General features: G+C 41.3%; 1 protein-coding gene across 5 annotated transcripts in view; it reads right to left on the reverse strand.

Moving 5' to 3' along the window:
* The window catches only part of zeb2b (zinc finger E-box binding homeobox 2b), an 85,792-nt gene that overhangs the window by 58,623 nt on the left and 5,355 nt on the right, over positions 1–21,814 (reverse strand). The window lies entirely within an intron of this gene.

Below are 21,814 nucleotides of genomic sequence, written 5' to 3' on the forward strand. Positions count from 1 at the left end.
AAAACTAAAGCTTTTTTAACTCAAGCTTGAGTTAAAAATAAGCATGCTAAATATCTCATGTAAATTAAAGATGACTAAAGTATAAACAAGCGATGGAGATAAAACATTATTTGGACTATTAGACCAAAACCCAATATTCAAACACAGCTAAGTAAGCTAACAGTGTGGGCCAATACGCTAAGCTAACTGGCTTTAAATTGCCTATAAAATGTGATAAAAGCATTTTATGCCAAATTAATCACAGGAGGGGAAAAGGGGGCGATGTTTAATACATTTAAGACAAATTTACTTTTTTTTTTAAACTTTAGCGAGTTCTTCTCATTAGAGTTTTGAAGTTTGCTGCAGTTGTAACTGTTATCTTGCTACATTTGGAGTAAAAATATAAATATCTAACATAAGATAATAAACAGAATTGAAAATAAAACATAAAAAAACCTTTAGTTTTATTCCTTTGAGCTTTATTTTGAGAATAAGATCAAGGGTAATTTAGATAAACCAGCTAAACTAGCAAAAAAAGGCTAAGCTATCTACCCTAAATGGCTTAAAATACCTATTTAATGTGTTTATTATTTATAAAAATGAGAAATAATACATACAATTAAAGAAAGATGGGTAAAAAAGTATTTTCTGGCAATGTAAAACTAATTAGCTTTATTAAAGGACCCTTCACCTTGACATCTTATTGGGATAAATTTGGCTTTATTTTGAAAAGGTGAGTATTAAAATGAAGTTATCCATTAAAATGTATTTGAGTATGTATATTTGATAGGAAGGTATTGTATTTACATTTAGAAAAATGAAAGATGTCTGTCAGAAAAAAAAAAGTATAATCAATTTTACAATATTTTACCTCACTTTTTGTAAGAAAGTACCTAATCAATTATCAAAACATCACTTTACTTTTCTCAAAGCTGCTCTTTAATTAGTTCCATCTAAAACCGATTGCAAAAGGAACAGCAGAGGAAAGAAAATAAATCATAGAAGTTGTTTCAACATGTTAAATTACCATGTAGTGGCAAAGCAAAATGGCTTTACAGAATGGAAATGGGAAAAGGCTCCAGTATCTCAATGGCAGATGAACCGGAATAAACAAAGCATTTGAAAAAACCCAAAGTTTGTCCTCTGCTGCTTCCCTATCCTTCCCTCACACCTCCTTCAAACAGGTTCGATTTTATGAATCACTGCTTGCTCCTCGAGGGAACACATTGTGCATTCCTACAGCCATGGCCTCTGCTCATATACAGGGGTAATTCATTTCAATATTTATCTCTATGAATATTTTGTTCTTGTTTTTTTCCTTCTTTTCTTTTCTTGTGGGGTGAAAAATAAGGTAGAAATCACAAAACAGGTTTGGGGGGGGAGGGATGCGCAGTGCCTGGCTGCAGAGTGGAGGTGGGAGGCTTGGAAGAGATCATCAAAAAGGGAAATTGTGCACAGCAGGAAGAAAAATCATTGTGTTACCCCAGGTGAAAAATATTGTTGCTTTGCTTAAAAGTGCATGCAAGGCGAGCTACATTATTAGAATGTTTAAATATTAATTCTTCTGCTGGGTAGTAAAGATGATGGAGTCGCCGAGTCAACTACTTTGTTTTTCCTCCCCCTGCTTGTAGGCCACAGCTGCATTATTTCTCTCATCTGAACCTCGCTTTGTTCCCCATTCCTGGAGAAAAACACTCTCCCCTCCTTGCACTCAGGGTCGCTCCTCGGATAATTTTTTATGTTTAAACAAAACATGTGATATAACTGGAAGGACGCGGAGGGTATAATGTGGCAGCTTTGATCGGAGAATCAATACTCCTCGTCTTTGTCCTGAATGAAAGTGAGGTTGCATTTCAAGCCCTCCGAGGAGCAGGTACTTAGAGTTACTACAAAGTCAAATAAGATGCAGAAAGAAGCTAAAATGGGCATTTTCATGGAGGCGACCGAGTGGACAGGAGGAAGTTTCACTCCTAAAATGCTATGAATAAATTTCAAAAACTAATTATCACCTGATGCTCATTTCCCTGCTCTATGCAGATATCGTTTAGTGAAATGCAACTGAATAAAACTGCTTCTTACTCCTGAGGACGTGCTCAGTGAAGAACGAGGAGGAGGAGAAGGAGGGGAATGTTTGCCCAACAAAGCCAGGTGTGATTTACAAGGATTTTTCAAGGTAAAGCGTGGATGAAAAGAGAAAGATTTCAAAGCCGCCAGCTTAAAGGTGAGCATTAAGCTGCTCAAATTTGAAACACTTTGGAAAAGTGAGGAGGATAAAGACTCAAAGAGTCAGCGGTGGAGGAGGAGATACAGAAAGTGGAGATTCAGGTAGCTTAGCTGACATCAACCAATCAATGCAGCTCGGGCATAAATTGCAAGTTAGTATTCTGACCTTATTAAGGAAGCATTAATTAACCGAACACTGAATTACAGTTAATTACAAACGGAAAAGATTTCTAATTTTCTAAAAGGAATCTGGCTAAAGGTGAACTTGTTTGAATATAACTAGTTTAATATATGACATCTTGAATTTAGGACTACTTGGAGTTCCTCAAGGACGAGTGTTCGGACCCCCAACAAATCAGATAATAAAGGTATGTTTTTTCCATATCATTTAAAACTTTATTATATAAAAAATGTTTTTTTTTGGTATACATTTCAATTTAGGATCTAGGTATAAGATACAAAATATTTGCTACATTGGAAAAACATTTAGAAATAAGTTAAAATTTCCTAAATTAAGTGTATTTACCCTAAATTTGATTAGGTAAATGAGGTAGTTTGCCAATGGAAGGAGTATTTTTACTCTTAGTATAAGATAATTAGATAAAATGCACTTGAAATAAGACAATGCAATTGTGTGTTCTTATTTTAAATGTAAATTATCTTGTTCCACTGGCAAAATGTCTCTTTTACCTCCTCAATCCAAGAACAAATGCACTTATTTTAAGAAAAAATGAATTTCCAGCAAAGACGATCTATATTTTCTTCTGAATTCTGTGAAAACATGTCAGGATCAGTTCAAACACTAAACTGAATCTGCAATTTGTCCAAATTAAGGTCTTAATTAAAATTTCCCATTTACAGTTATCCCTAGAACCAGTTAGCCAAAAAAGTGAACTCTGGAAAGTCACACATTGCAACTAAGCAGAGGTATATCTGTTCAGCCAAATACTGCAATTAAAGCATTAAAGACAATGCTGAATGTTATCTTACCACCTTAAAAGGTAATCATATGTTTGCTTATTTTCGTCCCAAAATAAGGTAGTTTCTTGCCCATCTTCGCTAAATCTATAGGAGCCATGAGAGCAGATGAGTGAGCAGACAGCAGAGAGACCTGGAGGCCTTCAGTTCATGAAAGTGAGAGTGCTGTCACTCCCACACCCCCGCATCCCACCCCACCTGAGAGCGATTGCGGTGCATGTTCCAGTCACTCATGCGTAAGAAGCAATACACAAGTCCGGTGTAGAGCCACTTTAAAAGCTCATCAGGCGCGTACTCTTGCTTGTAGCGAATACCTTATTCATGACAGTGCTGGCTGTAGCCTAGGTAATTACTTGAATCAAGGTGGCCTCGGATATGTTTAGATCTACAAGGACTGGGAGGAGGCATGAATAATGCAAAATAATTTGCATCTAAATTTTTTAAGTGTGCTTTATTTGAAAAAAAGAAACCCTAAAACATGGGCTTCGATTAAACTTTGATGAGTGAAAGCTGAGCGTGAAGACCAGGAAAACCACCTCATTTGAAGAAATTATTTAGAAAGATGGCAGAGACGACAGAAGAGGCGAGGGAGGCTAGAGGTAATGCCGATAAATAATAATTAAGAAAGAGGTATTGCAGTGTAGGGGCACAAAAACAGGTTGAAACATTTACACCGCCTCTCGACATCTCCATCGGAGGGTTTCTTCCCCTCACACACACGTTTTTACAGCTTCAACTTCTTGAATATTTATGAGAATGTGTTGTTCACAAAGCAATGCTTGTAGCTTTCATCAGGTTTGAATGTATGCCACCCTCCTGCATGCATTATACCAAATGATGAGCTGTGCATGTAAGGAGGTACTACAGGTGATGTTTACACACTACAGCATGCATAAAGAGCCGGAGGTTAAGTGCTTACCTGCTTTGGAGTGAAGAAGCGCAGGCAGAGGGTGGAGGGGGACCGGTAAAAAGAGGGAGAGGAACCAATTAGTACATGAATATCTTGATTCACAACTTTGAGGCTTCTTAAAGACGAGTGTTTGGACAGCTGACATACAGGTTATCAACAAAAACATAAGGAATACATTCCGATAGAAGACTGAGAATTTCACATAAACATGAGGATATCATCAACATATTGAGTAATTGACATATACTACAATCATGCTGGACAGATATGTATCCACTTGGAATTAATTGCATAAAAACACAAATCCTGAAAAGGAGAAGAGATATTTTTGCCTACATCAACCAAAACATATTATACAGCATGAGAAAAACTGGTAAAGAGGACAAGAACTAGATTAGCGTGGAATCAGACATTACTGAATTTTGGAGCTTCTATCAGATACTTAAGGTTTTATGTTAACAAATAGATCACGAATATCTGCCATACTCATAAACATGTTTTATTTAACTACGCTGGATATAAAAGTTTCTTTCATTTTACAAACTGACCAGCACCAACAAAGTTTTAACAAATTATGGTGATACGCGAAAAGCTTGATATAAAAGATGCTAAGTGTTTGACCACACTGAGGTCTAGCCTCGTGAGACTATCCTAATCTCGCGAGCTTTCAAGGTTTCACTCGCAGATCAGTCTGGAGACTCTCCGTTAAATAAACTTTGGAGCCGTTCACCAAACGAACGTCCAATCAGCATTGGCTTTGAGGCGGGTTGAGGTGTGACGCAACGAGAAGCGCGACAGTTCAGTCTGAAGAACATGGCGGCTTCAGCCGATGAAACTAGCGTTAGCCTGGCTATCGAGCAAGTTTTATCGGAATTATAGAGTATTTCTTCACTGAAAGAGGAGCAAAACACTGCTCTGGAGGCTTTTCTCAGAGGAAAATATGTTTTTGCTCTTCTCCCGACTGGTTTCGGCAAGTTTGATCTATCAATTGGCTCCTCTTCGTCGTCGCTCTGTTACGTCATATGCTTCGTTGATCTGATTGGTTTATTTGGCCCGTCTATCACCAACATAGGCCAATCAGCTAACCAGTATTTTCGCCCCTTCCCAAAATTACTTCAACGGAAGGTTTCCAGATGGATATGCGGAGCAAATCCATCTGGCAGAGTCAGGTTAACGGAGGTCCTCAGGGATGAGTGTTTGGACCACTGAAAAAAATTATTAAGATACGTCTGTCGGAGCAGCTTAGAGCACTAAGTCCCAATGTTTAGAGATTAAACTATCATTCTATGAAAATTCGGAGCTAAATGTTCTAATGTTTTTGCTACAGCTTAAAATTCGAGACAGATTTTAATGTCCAAGATATAGAAAAATACTCTTAAAACAGATTCGTCTCTTGAGGTGGTTAAGAAAAAAGAAACTGCGCAAACACACACCAACACGCACGCACACACACACACACCTCTCTTTTTGTTAAACAGACCATATATCTCTGCCTTTCTCTCCGGCTTGGCCTGGGCTGGGAGGGCAGGGGAGGTGATAGAGGAGATGGGGATGAAGGAGGAGGAGGAGGTGCACGTCGGGTATTTTTAAACGGAGGCTGGAAACAAAGGCCCCTCCTGAGGCCGGCCCCCTGCCCGCAGGATCACCTAGTCCCAGGCTACACTGCTCCATTTTTCCCACGCTAACCTCCGGTCTCATTTGCATCCCCTGCTGCCCCTCGCAGCGATTATTTTCAGGTGAGCTGCTCTCTATGGAGGCTTAAGTGTGGACGTCCCTGTTTATGTCTATTCCAATGTGTGTGTTTACGTGATTTTACATCCCAAGGCCTGTTTGTGAGTCCTGGTGTGTGTGCGTGTGCGTGTCCACCCCCTGATCCTGCTCTTAATTACGACTGACTGGCACCAGACACAATCGCCCCCTTGATTCGCCACCCTCCCCTTCCGAGCAGCCCGCGGTGACCCGAATCATCTCCCAACAGCAGCTGGAGGAGGATGGCCTCGTCTGCGCGCGATGACGACTACAGAGTTGCGCTGTCTTCCTCCTCCTGGAACACAGCTCAGACTGTCGCTGCTATTATACCGCCTTTTCTATAGGCTACAACAGCCCTCTGTGAGCTACTGTATGAGTCCCGGCGCGGCAAGAGGCAGCAGCGTGTCCTATTCATTCATTAACACAGCTGTCGCACACGTTAACCAGACTCAACAGTCAACAGCGTGAGCACTACAGGCTACAACACAGCCATAAAGTGCACTAATGGCTTCTACAGTATGTGCACTGCAGGATGCAAGCACTATTCTACGGCACATTTATCACACAATACAAAGGGAAACTTCCATGATAGAAAACTGCACTATTAAACCTTCATGTTGTGTCTCCTACCTTCACTAAGACACCAATTAATCTAGCAGCCTATAACCAAAACACATCAGGTTTTCTCTGAAGTCCTACTCTGGATATAGACACGGTTTTATCACCAGAGATTTGAACAAAGAGGAGGAACTTTTCAGCCAGTTACCACATTTAGCCCAAACAAGGGTTGAGATATCGCTCTAAGAAGCTCATTCTGGCCTCAGTAGAAATATTAATGGAGATATCTACAGTTTGAAATGTTTCTAACATTTGTTTCGGGGCTTTTTTTTCTTATTAAATGTGAGAAAATCGTCCCGTTACTTCTGATTGATTACCACAGGATGTAAATTGTGAAAAAAACAACAAAGATTTGATTAATTTTCAAGATTTTCAGAGCTGTGCAAAAGTTTAAGACCAGCTGTGATGTTTCTGTGAACAACATTCACGATAAATTATGCCTCAAAGCATTATGGGATACCATCTAGTGAACATTGATAGGTCTATGACATTTAAAGTTGAGTTTTCTCTCAACTTTCTAGAGTTTTTTTGTTTCTAATCTGCCAAACTGACTCATAGTTTTCCAGAATTACTGAAATTTAAAGTTTTTCTTTAAACTTTAGCTAAACTAACCAGGCTGATCTAGTTTGCAATTTGGAGAAGTCGTCCTTTAATCAAAGATGGCGGCGTACAGCCCGGTTTGATCAACCATGTGACCTTTTAGATGTATATAAAAGTATTGTATATATATATATAGATATATAGTTTTGTTTTTATTTCGTAATATAATTAGTAATATAATGTTTATTTGTTTCGTGGGATTGGTTTATTATTGCCTAAAAAGCAGTTTTCCAGTATTTTATAGAGAATTTGAGTGAAAATGTGTTTGATTATCGAAGGATTAGCATTAGCTGGTTACGATAATAAGAATTTTTATTTCATTGGCGTGCAAAAATCTCAGACCCGATGCTAATAATGATAAAGATGGAAAAATATAAAGAATTAATGACACTAAATGCAGATTTGGATCAGTTTACAAAATTTTTTTTTATTAATTTCAACTTAATTCTTGAAATCTGTTCAAAGTTAATCAAATGTAGTTTAAAAATGAACTCATATTCCAGTGTTTTAGGTCAGGTAGCCTTTCATGTCCATCTAGACCAGAACTACATGATGATAAAGGCTCATTTATGACCTTTTTGACGTAACAATCCACAGTCAGGGTCGGAGCATTTATGTAAAAGGTTCACATTGTTCCCCCAACTAGACCTGAACTCCGTCACCCCAGCTGTGTCAGATCCTTGTTCTTCCCACTGAGCGCCACACGCAGAAAAGAGAAAAAAGAAAAGAGAAATAGCCCACTGATCTCAGGCCTCGGCGCTTCTTCACAGCAACGGCAAACAGACAGAACCAATGTTTGTCCTGCTGCAGCCGGGAGCCGCGCTCATAACTGCACCTTATTATTTCGCATCATCATGAGCTCCAAAAGTCCACGGAGAAAAGGGGAGGGGGAAAGGTAGCTACGAGGCAGGAGGAAGCAAACACACACATGCCTAATATAATTGTCAGCGTTCATCCCTCCCCCGACTCAAAGTGAAGTCCCGGCGTTCACTGAGAAGGGTAATTATCGTGTATCCCGAATGGGAGGATGCAACCAACTCTGGCTCTGATTAAAGGGGACAGGAGAGGAGTGTTGCCTCCCTTCTGCAAGCCAGCGTTTAGGGGGGAGGCGCACCTTTCACTGGCCAAACAATGTCTGTCAGCCGCTATCAATAGCTGCTGTGGGAGGAAATGCTCGCCAAGGTGCTTGGACGGGGCATAAATTGGGTGAAAAGTAGCTTAACTCTGAAAATGTAACATTTCTGTCTCTGGATCACTCTATCAGGCGCTGTAGATCCAGATTATGTTGTACCTGGCAGCTCTAATCCCTCACGTGAGGGAAAAAAAACAGGAGCAGATCCTGTCAAAGGGTTCTAGTCAGAGGTTTTTTTTAGTTGGCCTCTGTGTCACGCTACGCTCGTCTTCCTGCTTCACTCCCCTCACCTCTTTTCTGTTCCCCGGAGGTTTCCCATCACGGCGAAACCACGTCTGCTCTAACACCTTCTCCCCTTTTGGATTCACCTCCGAATTTGAAATAAGAAAACTTAATGCGGCCCTTTGTACGGAAGAGGATTAGGGCCACTGAAAAAAAAAAGTTAACTGATTTTTACATTTTATTTCAGTTTAATAGGATTCATAATTCTTAGTTTAATCTCAGAATTCTGACTTTTTTTTCCAGAAATCTGACTTTAATCTGAAAATTCTCACTTTAATCTCAGAATTCTGACTTTTTTTCTCATAATTCTGACCCTTAATCTCAGAATTCTGACTTTTCTTCTCAGAATTCTGACTTTAATCTGAAAATTCTCACTTTAATCTCAGAATTCTGACTTTTTTTCTCATAATTCTGACCCTTAATCTCAGAATTCTGACTTTTCTTCTCAGAATTCTGACTTTAATCTGAAAATTCTCTCTTTAATCTCAGAATTCTGACTTTGCTTCTCAGAATTCTGACTTGAATCTCAGAATTCTGACTTTAATCTCAGAAATCTCACTTTTTTCTCAGAATTCTGACCCTTAATCTCAGAATTCTGACTTTTCTTCTCAGAATTCTGACCCTTAATCTCAGAATTCTGACTTTTCTTCTCAGAATTCTGATTTTATTCTCAGAATTCTAACTTTAATCTCAGAATTCTGACTTTTTTCTGAGAACTCTGACTTTAATCTCAGAATTTTTGATCTTAATGTAGATGGGCACCATAAAGGAAGAGATGTGGGAGCACTCAGCTTCAAAGTCAGAATTCTGAGAAAAAAGTCAGAATTCTGACTTTTTCCCACATTAAACTAAAATAAAATTCAAAAATCCGTTAAATTTTTTTTTTTTTTCCAGTGGCCCTAATCCTCTTCCGTACCTTTGCCTTTGAAGTTCAAAGGGAGGAAGTTTGCTGCCACTTGAGAGCTAATTGTCCATTGCAAATGTGAGTGCGATCGTACAGCGAAGTGAAATCAGATAATGACTAAAAACAGGGAACATATGCAGACGTTTCATTTAGGAAACAAATTAGCTAAAGCAGCCACAGATTTGTCTTCGCACACATCGGGTCGAGTCACCGAATCGTGCAAGATGATCGTCTAGACTCGATTTCTGAGAATTACCCGCCGCCGCCCCGCCCCCAGGAGAAAGGAAAGAGAGGAAAAAAAAACTTATCAGCAGCTACTCCTCCTTCATTTTATTTCATTTATGAATTACAAGGGAAGATGCCATTATATATTATTAATTCTGTGCTGTTGCTTTGGCTCTGGCTGCTGCAGCGGTGAGCTGCGGATGTCGGCGGCGGTGTAATTACGTTCTAGCCGGGCAGCCATCCGTTTCCTTTCAAAAATTTACAGGATTCTTAATCACGTTGCTCATTTGGGTGCACGGTGGCGGGGACGGCGAAACACAAACAGGGGCACGTCTGTTTGCACGGGAACACCTGCTTAGCATTGATAGCAGATGTCAGTCAGTGAACTGAACAAGGGAAAAAATAGAGAAAGTGCAGGGAGAGGGAGGGGGGTGGAATTAAAAATGCAAGCATCACCAACTTCTTATTATTTACTTACTCTGAAAATGAACTAGTGGGATGGGAGAAGGAGAATCCTGGCAAACGCCGGGGAAGCTGGGCCTCATAATTGTTCCTCCCTTCTTTTTGCTTCTTCATCTGCTTTAAATTCAGCTAACTAGTCGGCATCAAGAGGCCGTTTTTAACCTTTTCCTTTACTCTCTTTCCTCATATCAGGCGCAGGAGTTTTCATATTTCTATCCGTTTGCATCAGTCTTGGCTGCATTATTCATTTGCATTATAGTGCGAGGTGGTAATTAAATCTTGCCTGGGATGCTGTTGTATTTAAATGGAATGTGAATATTTTAGTGTAAAGGGGGGGGTTAGTTGTGCAGAATGCTTAATCTGCCCCCCCACATTCACACAAACACACCCACTCTCTTTTTTCCCTCTGTTTTTGCCTTATTTTACTACTGGCTGTGGGCTTTTCAGATTGTTTATTGTTGCCCGCCGCTCTTTCTAAACGGCTTTTTTCTTAAAGAATAATACTGTTGAGTCAACAACTGCATTGACGAACGCATTTCAGCTGATTTGTTCGCCCGGGTAGGGATATTTGATACCTCAAAGACACACAGACACACACAGCTTTCTTCTCTGCTCACGCCCACGCGGAGACACAAACAGATACAAAAATCTGGCCAACAAAATGGCCACCAAGGACCTCTGCCCGACAGAGGAGACCTTGATGACAAACTCTCAGCTGTGAGAGATTGCAAGAAAAGGAGACAAGAAGGAACAGCAAAGGGGAAAACTGATAAAACGTCTCACTGAGTCCAAACATGCTTCTAAGTACATCTACAACTTTATATGTATCCAAAAAAAAACGCCTCAAAAACGGTTAATTTCATCCCTAAAGCTGGAAAAAATGCAAATATTCAAAAAATAATTGTGAAGTTTTCACTCTATGACATATAGGACACCATTATCTGCATATAATGATAGTCACAGTACAGATACAGGGGGGATAAAGGAAGCAGGAATTACGTAGAAGAAAGGATTTCAAAAGAGAAACAACCTCTAAGTTAAATCAAACTGTGTAAACTGAAATGTTATTTTAATACCTGTATTCATTTTTTGCAATCAAGCCACTAAAACATTCATAGAGTTTTTATCTTCATGAATTTCACCCCAATTTTTTAATCTTCGCACTCATCCCTAAACCCATAAATGGTAAACATGCATTTTAGGGCCCTTTTCCATAAGTTTGAACAACAAATGTTTGAATTTACTTGAACAAATTTGCTCATTTATGACGTTTTAAATGGTTAAATCAATCATAGTGTAAGAATTTTACATTTTAACCACTTATTGTTTCATCTCAGTCTGATCGCCTGTGCATCAAAGCGTAAGTTATTTGTCTTCCATCCAGTTTATCTTGCATAGCTGAAGCTGTTATGGTTTCCTGTCAAACCCCTGGAGACTGCAGGAGGAGGAACACATCAAACCAATTTAATCCTGTTATATTTCTGTTTCTATTTCTGTATGAATAAAAGAAAAAGCAGGTAAAAGTCCCTCTCTGCTGTGCTTCAGCTCCTAGACATTCATTTATTCTAAAAAACTTCCGCTTTAATGTTTCAATTTACTGTTTTTACTTTCAATTTAACTCCTTGCCTTTTCATGCTGACAGTCAGAAAACGTCTATTTAGAATATTTATGTTGTTTTTTGACAGCCATAGCAGGTTTTATACAGAGAAAAAACATTCAGATGAAACCTTTTTTATATATTTGGGGCTTGTTTTTCAAAATGCAGTAGAGGTATTGGAGTAAGAGGGAAAGTCAGGCCGATAAATTCAATATGGAGTCCAGTTGAAAAAGATTTTTTGGTTGGGCGGTTCTGTAAATATAGACAAGTAGAAGTTCTGTATGACCCAGGGAGGACTTGCTTGTGCCGCTCGTCTACAAGCGAGACAATAAAACCCAGAGGAAGAGAAAGGGGTAATAAACCTTTGCTCCATATTTGCAGATAGAGGAAGAGAAATAGTAGCAGAAGAAGCCAAAGAGGAAGGACGGTGACGGAGAGAGATGACAGAGCAGAGAGAGCGAGGTTGGGAAGGCAGAGGGATGAGCTGTGCCTTTAATGCCCATCTGGCCCCGGAGATGTAATAAAATTGACATATTGATTCCTTTGAATTTACGAATGCCTGTTTCATAAACTCCCATTTCCAAAGCCGGGGCCTCTTTAGAGCCCTGTCATTTTTCCCCCAAATGGATCAATTATGTGCCCACGTAATCCTGTTACCTGAGGAACCCACGCATACTTCTCCCATTTGCGCCGCTTCACCGGGGTGCATAGACTCGCATTATGAGCACATAAACAAACTCAAGGTTTTTTCTTTGTTTATGTGTGCCAACGTGTGTGTGTCTTTTTTTTTTTCCTAATATTAGCAATTGTTTTCTCCCCCCCCCTGCCCTCCCTTCGGGTTGTCGTATGAGTCTCTCCCGGAGGGTTTTAGGGAAGCTTTTTTCCCTTCTTGTTTTTGAAGTCGTAGAAATCCGCTCTACCCCTGCCACCTTGACGTCAACATAAACAACCCTCTCTGAAAGCCGGATAAACACAGATTTCATTTCCATCAGGAGGAAATCTTCATCTCTGCGTTTAAAACACACAAGAATACGGAAGAGGGTTAGGACCACTGAAAAAAAAACAGTATTTCAGTTTAATATGGGAAAAAAGTCAGAATTCTCACTTTTTTCTCAGAATTCTGACAGCTAACTAACATGTTAGCATCAAGCTGTAGCCATGTCTGTTTTAGAGACTAGCTCTCTTGTTTTAATGACCTTCTGTTCCTCCATTAATGAGGGGACCCCTCGGCCACGTAAAAAGTTGCCTAATGCCGTCATTTTCCACCAATGTGTCACTGGCCACCTCAAACAACTCACATCTTTGTCAGTGAAGCTGAGTGCTCCACATCTCTACCTTCTACATTAAGATCCAAAATTCTGAGAATAAAGTCAGAATTCTGAGATTTAAGTCAGAATTCTGAGGAAAAAAGTCAGAATTCTTAGATTAAATTTAGAATTCTGAGAAAAAAGTCAGAATTCTGAAATTTAAGTCAGAATTCTGAGAAAAAAAAAACAGAATTCTGAGATTAAAGTTAGAATTCTGAGGAAAAAGGTCAGAATTGTGAGAAAAAAAAGGTCAGAATTCTGAGATTAAAGTCAGAATTTTGAGAAAAAAAGTCAGAATTCTGAGATTAAAGTTAGAATTCCGAGTAAAGAGGTCAGAATTCTGAGATTAAAGTTAGAATTCTGAGGAAAAAGGTCAGAATTCTGAGAAAAAAAAGGTCAGAATTCTGAGATTAAAGTCAGAATTTTGAGAAAAAAAGTCAGAATTCTGAGATTAAAGTTAGAATTCTGAGGAAAAAGGTCAGAATTCTGAGAAAAAAAAGGTCAGAATTCTGAGATTAAAGTCAGAATTTTGAGAAAAAAAGTCAGAATTCTGAGATTAAAGTTAGAATTCTGAGGAAAAAGGTCAGAATTCTGAGAAAAAAAAGGTCAGAATTCTGAGATTAAAGTCAGAATTTTGAGAAAAAAAGTCAGAATTCTGAGATTAAAGTTAGAATTCCGAGTAAAGAGGTCAGAATTCTGAGATTAAAGTTAGAATTCCGAGTAAAGAGGTCAGAATTCTGAGATTAAAGTTAGAATTCTGAGGAAAAAGGTCAGAATTCTGAGAAAAAAAAGGTCAGAATTCTGAGATTAAAGTCAGAATTTTGAGAAAAAAAGTCAGAATTCTGAGATTAAAGTTAGAATTCCGAGTAAAGAGGTCAGAATTCTGAGATTAAAGTTAAAATTCTGAGAAAAAAGGTCAGAATTCTGAGAAAACTGAAATAAAATTAAAAAATCAGTTAACTTTTCTTTTTTTTCCAGTGGCCCTAATCCTCTTCCATACAAGAATGAGAAGAAACACAAAAGGATGAAGGCAGAAACATTAGGGAGACTCAGCGCGAGTACTTCCCCGTCAGAAGCAGAAAAATATGAGGTGAAAATGAACTTTTAGTGCTGGTGACCCTCTGCACTCATGAGGAGGAGCTCCATAAAACCAAGCATTAGCTAAATGAGCAGCAGACTCATTTTAAACTTGAAAAATCAGTATATTTATATTATGTATAAGGTCGATAAAACAGGCGGATACAAGTGGTTACAGGTCAGACTGCGGTGATCCATCAGGTGGAACAGAAATGTGGGAGCTGGGTGAATATCTTTGTTGTAAAACCGACGAGGAGACATGGGAAGAGGAGGAGGTGGGGGGGAAAAGGTAAAGAATCAATCCTGGATCTTATTTCCACACTTCAGTGAGCCTCAAGCGGCTCAGTTTCACTACGCTTCCACTGAACAATCAGCCTGGCGGAGGATCACCAAGCGACACGTACCGTGTCACTTCCCGCCTGAGCTGTTCAGCACACATTTATGCTGTTTATCTACAGAAAGTCCCTCAAATATCTCTGATCTGGGAGTTTAGAGTTTACACAGCAAATCAAATCAGTATAATTCAGATTTTTTTGTATTGTATTTGATGGGGGGGTGGGGGCAGTGTAGTCCAACATGTGTCACACAGCAGCACCAGAAAGTTTCTAGGGCTCTGAGGCGATTGTTAAAAAGTGGAGAGGAGGGTTTGGGCTCAATGGGCTGACAGGCGGCTGAGTTTGTGCTCACTGGACTTAATCTAAAAGAAAAAAAGGCCCCAGTTATGATGAAAGGTCGACAGAGTATGTCTCAGCAAATTGGCTTTTCCTTTTGCCTTTTTTCATGCCGGCTGATGCTCTAGCTCCGCTGCAGCGGGAACCTAATGATCTACCAGCCTGGCAGCCCACACTCTCAGAACCACCCCACCTCCTCCCAGCTCCGTTTCTGGGGAAATCTTAGGTCTCCCAAGCATCTACTACGGTACAATCCAAAACAGAAATGTTTTCCCTTCAGGACAAACTGATCAGAAGAAGCATAACTTGGCCCTAAAAGGTCCGAACCCAAACACAGCTGGGAAAAGCTGTGTCTGATCAGATGAGAGGCAACCAAACTGTTAGCTTCAGCATTTCAGCACCATAATGACAGACAGCGACAGGTAATTACATAAAAGAGGGGGGGCCCAGACCATTGAGGGTTCCTGGAAACTCTGTGGGACGGAGGACAGTTGCCAACTTACCACTTAAGCCGACCCCTACGTTTTGCCTTCTTGCTTAAATTGCCGCCTTTGAGTTAATCTGCGCTCTAGTGTCATTATTTAGCGTCTAAAAGTGATGCTAATGCTAACAGAACACAAAACAACCTCGGTGTTTCCAAACATCTTCACCTGCATGCTGGGAAACCAGAGATGCAGAGGTGGGAGGGGGTGGAGGGGAGCACACTCTGTTGCAATCTCTCGTTTTGCACCCCCCCCCAAAACCCTCCTTTTATAAATTACCTCATCAGTGAGTGAAATTAACACTGATTCTTGCAGGCACTTTCTCAATTTCCAATGCTAATTAGCTTTTCTCTCTTTACTTTTAAATTCTGTAGCACCTGTTTAGGGGGAAGACATTTTAGGCAGTGCAGGCGCATTTAATCACAATTTTAATTAACCATCCCCGTAGATGTGAAAGAGAAGCAATTATAATGCAGATGAATGATGATTTTTCCACATTAAATTGTTTTGTTTCTTCGTTATGTTGATTGCATAAATACTGGCGCCGTTCAGTTTTTATCTACTGTAATTTTTTTCTAATTGTTTTGCACAAAAAAAGAGAGAGGGAGAAACGAGAGAAAGGGTTAGTTTTCTGAGGAAATTGTTTTATTTTGTAAAAAAAAAACAGCTAATCGCCAAAGAGGCAGGCGCAGGTTTTTGGCAAGGGAGGGATTTCTTTTTTACCTCCATATTGAGTTCGTCAGCTCGGAGGGATCTCCACCTCAGATATCTCGTTTGACCTCAAAACAAACTATTAAACCAAATCAAAGTCATCTAGTGTCTTCCCTCAGCCTCCATTTTAACTACTGAGCATATAGCTGCGAATGAAAGCACAGATGGGTGCTACCGGAATGGACTCATAATCTTTATGCGCTCGTGAAAATATCATTGCGTTCAATGGAAGCGCTTTCGAACTGCCTTTATTGCTCCTCGCTCGTTGAAACTTTGCTTTTACTTAAATGTCAGTCATGGCATCGACCAAGGTGGGATTCCCTTTAAACTCTTTGCTGCTAAAAGTCGGTGGTTTTTGCATTGAAATATTCGGTTGTAAGAAAGTGGTACTCTGTGCTGCAGAGAGCTTTGCTGCAAGGCACAAAAACAGCTCCCAGAATCCCCTTGTGTTCATGTCCCTCCGCCCTTCGCCACCCCCAGCAGCACTCAGTCCCTAATCCCACTGAGCACTGCTTTCAGTTTGCCCAGAGACCATGCAGGACAACTCCAATGGTCCACACTCAAACACACAAGCAACACACTCTCTATTCTCCCTGTTTTATATCAGCCGTCTGATCACATGGACTCTTACTTTTGCAGCTACAACTGCAACATCAGCTCATCATAACAACTCAAGCTGCATATTTGTCAACCTCAACCAGAGTTTGCATCCTAAAGGAAGAAGCTCTTCTTTTGAATATTAGCTGGAGGTAAACAGAGCATTAAATCTTGCAAGAAAAAAAAAAACAGTGGCAGGGGCCAATATGGGCACGGGACAATGCATTTGGCCCCGGCGTCTCCGAGCCTTTGTTCTCGGCTTAACTAAAACGCCGCCGTCACACCGTTTTTACCTCAGTGTCTCCCCCCCATCGAAAACCTGCCGTCAGTCCTTACAAAGCTGGGAAGGAGGAGAGACCGTAAAGGTGGGGAGGGAAGATTAAGACACAAAAGCAACGGGCAGGAGATGTAAAACTGACAAGAAATGAATAAAAATTTGTGCTTTTTAATAAGGGCATATACTGGCGGTGAGGAAGGGGTTTGTGGGGGTTCAAGCTTTATAACGTGGTAACAGCAGAAGTGGAGCAGCACTAAAAGTTTCATCACAGAGAGTGGCTGTGTGTGTCCCTCCGTGGCGTAGAGAGGAAGAAGACACAAACAGAACATCTGGACTGATGAGACTATGATGGCGGCTATGGTACCATCTTCTAAAGAAGATGTAGAACCTAACATTAATGCGTCAATATCATTGTATTTGACAACAAGGCACCAATTTTTACCCTGCAAGCAGCCACCGTTTTCTTTGGCATGTAGATAACATCTAAACTATCCCCTCGATCCACTTGGGAAAAAAACAAAACATACTCGGTTAATTAAGAAGGATTTATCACCACTTAACCTCAAAAAGTCAACCTTAGACGATCCTGGGCCTAGATGGAGCTCCTAATACCATGACTCAACTGCTTTGGTTCACCAGAGAATCGTGTTTCAAACCCATTTGTTCTACCTCATGGTTTATATTCATAGTAATTTCCTCTGGGGGTTCAAAAAGAAGCCTAACAATGCCACGTTTCTTTCGCGCAAGAGGCGGATCCAAAGAATAACACGCAGGGATATTTGCTGCGAACGTTATGTTAAGATCAGATTAACGTCAGTTGATAAAATCGAAGCGATCCCCATTGATGTTAATCAAATAAGTAGGAACAATGCATACTGAGATGATTCAGATTGAATGAGCCGCACTTAAACCCAAGAAAGCTGAGCTTAGACGTTAGGTAAGGTCATATATCTCCAATATGACTTATTCTTTCAAGCTCATTTACTTTTCAGGATGAAAAACTCAACAAAACCGCATATCTTAAATGAAAATGAATTAATAAATTTAACTTTATTGAACTCACAGTGGAGAAAATAAGTCTTGGCGTTTAACCCATCCCCTTGGGGAGCAGTGGGCTGCCATTGTGGGGGTGCCTGGAGAGAAATCAGGGGGGTTTTACTCAGAGACCCAGAGTGGCAGTCTGTGGGAGTGGAGCTCAAACTCAGAACCTCAGGATTCCAAGCTCTATGCCCTGACCTCTACACCCAAATATCTTTCATGAAAGAGGTGAATAGGCATTAAGGTAACTTTGCAGGACATAACGTCTAAAGAACCCCTTTATCTAGGAATAAATCTCTTACAGGAAGCTGCAGCTTCTCATGCCGTCATTTGCCTGCTGTGATTCACCCCCTCCTCCTCCCTCTCCCTCTCCCCTTTCAGGTTCTGGCCTGCCAATTCCCACTTGAAGCTTGACTGGGCCCTGATTTGATGCAAACTACCAGAAGGGAGGCACAGCGATGTCAAGTCGATTTTGCACCGCTGGGGGAAAGGTAACCTCTCCGTTGAGGAAGGAAGGGGACAAAGGTAACAACAAAAGGGGCAAAGAGAGGAAAAGAAGGAGGGAAATGCTTACTGCCTTACTGTCAGCGAGGGCACTAATTGCAGATGTGCCAGTCTGCCATCATAATAAAATCAGAGGCAAAGGCGGACATTAAGCACGACTGGCTCATTTGTGAGACTGCTGAAAAAGGTAGCACAAATGAATATTTCATTACCTTAATTACTAAGGAATACTCCTTTCCGCCAGTCGCCGAATGAGTGTTGCTGTAACTAATTATGAAACGTAATAACATTAGGGATACCGTGATTGCCAGTTTATAAGGCGGCACTCAGCTCGCCGCTGAGGTATAAGCCGTGTTGAGTAACATACAGCAGGAAGAAGTGGGGTTTGAATGTCAAGAAGTGGAGTCTTTAACAGGTATGAGAGTTTCAATGAATGCAAACACGCTATCCGCTCTACCTGAACGCCACGGGTTTGACGAATCCTTTAACCACGCAGCCTTGAAGGTACCTGCGCGGCTTCCTGCACATTTACGCCGCTTCATCATCCCCTTTTGATGTCAAATACTGTGTCGGTTATTCACCCCTGCAGCCCACGGGCACGTCCCCATGCCCGGCTGTAATGTATGACCGCTGATAAGGTCGTGAGAAGAAAAAGGCAGAGTACAAGGTCTGCTTTGATGGCCATGCTAATTCCAATACCCCTAAGTAGTAAGAATAACAAAGTGGTGGGGAATTTATCTCAGGAATGCTGGAGCAAGACAGCCCAGCGATAAGGAAGTAGCTTCCCCTGGGTGGGGGAGAAGTAATTAGACTGGGCTGACTTGTTAGATGACTGGCCTGGCTGCTGGGATGGGAGCAGGAAAAAAAAAACCCAAGAAGGACAAATAATAATAAACGTACTTTAGTGACTGCGGCATAAGCAAGGGGGGAGTTTTCCCAAAGAAAAAACTGATAGAAAGTCATAAAGCCATGACCTAACCGGAGACAAAGCTGCATGTCAGAGGCTGAGTCACAAGTTTGAACTCATGTCTGCTGTTTCCTGAAACCTTTTTAGGTCAGGAAATACCCTTGCATCTGACGATCCGGCACCAGAACAAGCGAAGGCCTCGTCACCGTCGGTTATCTCCGGCCTCACAAACCTCACTTCTATCACCTCGTCTTTCCTTTCAGAGCCTTTCAGAACCAAACCGAAACTACCACCCTGTCAGACTCCAACCTTGTGCGTGTCGGAAAGGCAGAGGACAGGGCTGTCGGTGTGATTATTCCCTCGCTACCTGAAGAGGTGTTTGTTTGACATTCCAGTCTGACAAGCGACGGGACATGAAGCGTTCAGGAGGAGGAGGAGGGTCCCCTCTCCAGTCAGAACCCATTAACGGTGGGTCGACTTTGGCTACACATGTCCAACGACTGCACAGCGGATGACATTTAAAGGGGAAGATGTCTCAGCTCTCCTTGACTCACTCTTGCCAAAAGGTTAAACAGTACATCGGAATAACAAGCAGTCCGCTGACCGCTCCCCTCGCTCAGCTGCAGCCTCCGGTTAGGAAGGTGCTTGATCAGCGGCGAGATGAAAGCATGGAAGTGAGTGAAATTTGTGCAACTGCAAAACGACCTAATTCTGGGCCTTAATCTCGCTTGGCAATCGGCTGCAATTAAATGGAGATAACGCATCTGAATTTACTTCTACGCAGGACGGGGAAGGCGGCGGCGGCGGTGGGAGGGTGGAACTGGAGCACCGGGGAAAGCCAGACAAGTCCTCGTTAAAGACGGGAAGAAAAAGGACACACTTAGGAGGTAAAAGAAGCAGGAAACCTCCTGAATAATGAACCGGAGTCAGAAAGTGAGCGCTGATCAAATAGCATGTTCTATTATGTGGAATTAAAGGTGGGAACGGTGGGCAAGTCGGCCCAGATTTCCGCATGTCACCGAGCCTTAATCTGCCGATCTGCTATTGATTCCTCCACACGGCCCTGACCTTGCCAGAAGAGCTCTTCTGACAATCCTGCGTACATCAAGGAGTGTGTGAATTTCCCTAAATGCGTGTGCATGTGTGTGATAGAGAGCGAGAGAGAGAGAGAGAGAGAGAGGGAAGGAGAAACCAACATCAGAGCGAGGAAAAACTGGAGGCTGCCTTCAACACTTGTTTGCACAAAGGTGTCATCTCCGAAAGCAGCTGCCGCGCAGAGACGAAGAAAAATGGAGAAATTATTTTAATGGCCAAACACCAGACACACACAGATAGAGACGATTGCACACGAAAAGCATTCACACAAACATGGACCAGCTGTGATCGTGTTTGTTCTTTTCATTTAATCTACATTTAAGCTTTTGTTACTCCATAATCCAGCTTGTTAAAAAGCTGGACCTGACAGGTTGGGATGGATGTTAAAGAATCAGAGAAGAGGAAGATAAATCCGAGCAGTTATCCAAATGAAACACGACTAAATCGTGGAGAAAACGAAGCAAATACAACCCTTTCATTTTTTTAGCGGAACAGCTGCTATCCGAGCGAGCGTGTAGCATTGTTGGGTACAAGAAGGTGTTTGTAAAGTTGTTTTTTCCTTTGTTCCATACACTTTTTTTCCCCCACCATCATCAACATTTAATTATGAAATCTGAACGTTAGTTTACACCTGCTCAGCAACCTGTCGCCTGTCGCGCCCAAACTCGAAAAAAGTCGAGGAAAATAAAAGAAAAAGAAAATCACAGGCGAGACGCGGCGGAATAAGTGCAAACAGCAGGACGAGACCAAATAAAGACTTTGCATTTTTACTGGAGAAGGACTCAAATGAGGCATGATTTTTTTTCTTTTTTTCATATCTTAAAAGATGCATCCTCCTCCTACGCAATGCATAAAACATGCTGGCTTAGGGGTAAGGAGTGGAAATGAACAAAAAAAGTCCGAATGGATGCATGCAGTTATTTGCCAGACCAGTGAAGTTTCAATTTCTCTGTTTGCTTGCCTTTTGTTTTCTTTTTGCCTGTCAAAATCAGAAAAAAAGCAAGAAGGCATAAAGAAGGCCTTTTTTCCCCACTCATCCCTGCTGTTTTTTCTGTTTTTTTAAGCGCATAATTTGAAGGCTACTCCACGTACAAGTTGGCCAACAGCTCCAACGTTGCAGCATGCATCAACGAGCCATGCAGGGAAGAGGCTGATTCATGCCTGCGCGTTAGTCAGGCGGCGGATCCTCCCGTGTTTGCATGTACGTGCAGTCGGCCAAATAAAGTGGCTCCTCTTTTTACTCGAACCGTTGGCTCCCTTCAAAATAAATAAAATCTAACGCCCCCGCAGCCCTCCCCACTCCTTCCACAACCAAAGCAGGGGTTAATATCACGGCTGCCTGGTAAGGCATTATCCAGAACCCTTCGGAACAAAAGGCCCCTTTTCCAAACAGACTCCTACTCCCCCCCCCCAGGAGTGTCCGAAGGTGTTTGCTGAAGTAAATCTGCCTAAATCCCAAGCAGCCAGGAGGGAGAAAGGGAGGGAAGGT

This window comes from Cyprinodon tularosa, unplaced genomic scaffold (genome assembly GCF_016077235.1).
Source record: "Cyprinodon tularosa strain WSP-4 unplaced genomic scaffold, ASM1607723v1 ctg39, whole genome shotgun sequence".
Lineage (NCBI taxonomy): Eukaryota > Metazoa > Chordata > Actinopteri > Cyprinodontiformes > Cyprinodontidae > Cyprinodon > Cyprinodon tularosa.